Below are 2527 nucleotides of genomic sequence, written 5' to 3' on the forward strand. Positions count from 1 at the left end.
TTTTAACCAGAAGGAAATGTGCACACGCATCCAAACTTCCTCTTTTATATTCAGAGCATATGGCTCTCACTTCCATATTAAAGTTCTTGGAAATCTTTGTGTGAAGTGAATACACTGATTCACAGAGTGTCCTTACAAACAAATTTGCTGAGTGGTAAACCCACTTGTAAGTGACGTTCAGCATTCTTTTGAATGGCCCCTGACATGTTTTGATTTTATAAGTGTCTAGGTATATTTTTCTTGATTACGTAGGGTTTGTTTTTATAATGCTCTTTATTGTATTGTACAGGGTGAGTATACCTCACAGGAAATGCTTGTTACCAGAAGTGTTTTGGATTGTTTTAATGTTGGAATATTTCCATATACAGAGGTATCTAGGAAATGGAACTCAAATCTAAACATTAAATCCATCTGTTTCATATACATCTTATACACACAGCCTGAAATATTGTCTTGTTTTCATTTCTAGGATAGGGTTGCTGTGAGCTTTCTGGGCTGGATTGCCATGTTCCAGAAGCATTCTCTCCTGATAGTTTGCCCACATCTATGTTAGGCATCCTCAGAGGTTGGGAGGTCCGTTGGAAACTAGGCAAGTGGAGTTTATATGTCTGTGAATGTTTAGGGTGGGAGAAAGAACTCTTGTTTGTTGGAGGCAAGTGTGAAGGTTGCAGTTGGCCTCCTTGATTAGCATTGAATAGCCTTGCAGCTTCAAACTCTTGTCTCCAACAGACAAGAGTTCTTTCTCCCACCCTGGACATTGCACAAATATATAAACTTCACTTCCCTGGTTTCCATCATCATCATCATCATCATCATCATCATTAATTATTTATTAATCACCCTCCATCTGAGATGCTCTAGGTGATTTACAAGCTAAATTGTAAAAGATAAAAATACATACATACAAAAATTAATAATTACATAGATCAAATACTCTACTGAAAAGCCAGGTCTTAAGTGCTAGAGTAAAAGGCCCTAAGTCACGCATGGCTCTCAAGTACTGTTAGGGAAAACTACCCTAAAATATAGGAGAGCATCCAAAAATAAACAAGATACTAAAAATTGAGCATTCAGCTCATTAGCGAGCAGAGCGTGAAGTGCCATTGGTTGTGGCTATAAAGCATTTAGAGCTTAGGTAGACAAAGAGGCTTAAAAATCTTAAAAATCACAAAAGATTTATTTACTATAATAAAGAACTAACTACATTTCTTCATGGTAAAGAATTGAGTCTAAGCTACTCTAACGCCCATCTCTTCTAAGGTTTCAAGAGAGGGAAAATATCATGCACTACATCTCTCTGACACACAAGCAGAGAGTGATCTAAAAGCACACAGCACATATTCAAAAGTAAAAGCTAAAGCTGGTTCTGCTGGACCTCTCAGTGGCCTTCGATACTGTCGACCACAGTATCCTTCTGGGACGCCTCAGGGATATGGGACTTGGGGGTACTGTTCTGCAGTGACTCCAGTCCTTCCTTGAGGGTCGTTCCCAGAAGGTGTTGCTGGGGGACACCTGCTCATCCTCACAACCATTGACTTTTGGGTCCCACAGGGTTCTATACTGTCCCCTATGCTGTTTAACGTTTACATGAAGCCGCTGGGAGAGATCATCCAGAGTTTTGGGGTCAGATGTCATCTGTACACAGATGATGTTCAGTTCTATCACTCCTTCCCACCTGTCACTAAGGAGGTTGTGCAGGTCCTGAACTTGGTGCTTGGCTGTTGTGTCAGCCTGGATGAGGGCGAACAGATTGAAACTCAATCCAGACAAGACAGAGGTACTCCTGGTCAGTCGAAAGGCCGAACAGGGGATAGGGTTACAGCCTGTGTTAGACGGGGTTACACCCCCCTGAAGACACTGGATTCATCGCTGAGCCTGGAACCCCAGGTCTCAGCGGTGGCCAGGAGAGCTTTTGCACAATTAAAACTTCCCAAGGAACAGCTGCGCCCGTTCCTTGGGAAGTCTGACTTGGCCACAGTGGTCCATGCTCTGGTTACATCCCAAATAGATTACTGCAACGCTCTCTACGTGGGGCTGCCTTTGAAAACGTCTTGCAAGCTTCAATTAGTCCAATGGTCAGCAGGCAAGTTGTTAACTGGAGCAGCATACAAGGAGTGTACTACTCCTTTGCTCCAGCTCCACTGGCTACCAATCAGCTTCCAAGCACAATTCAAAGTGCTGGTTTTAACCTTTAAAGCCCTGAACGGTTCTGGCCCAGATTACCTGTCCGAACATATCTCCTGCTATGAACCATCACAAAGCTTAAGATCGTCAGGCGAGGCCCTGCTCTCGACCCCACCACTTTCACAAACGCGGTTGGTGGGGATGACAGATGGGGCCTTCTCGGCAGTGCCCCCCCCCCCGTCTGTGGAACTCCCTCCCTAAGGACATCAAGTTGGCCACCTCCCTCCTGTCCTTTAGAAGACAACTGAAGACTTGGCTTTAGGACCAGGTGTTCGACTAGAGGACAGCGGCAATCGGAAGGACATTTTGGACATTTGCGACATTGGATTTATCTGACTTGATC

This window comes from Anolis sagrei, chromosome 2 (assembly GCF_037176765.1).
Source record: "Anolis sagrei isolate rAnoSag1 chromosome 2, rAnoSag1.mat, whole genome shotgun sequence".
In the NCBI taxonomy this organism is placed as follows: domain Eukaryota; kingdom Metazoa; phylum Chordata; class Lepidosauria; order Squamata; family Dactyloidae; genus Anolis; species Anolis sagrei.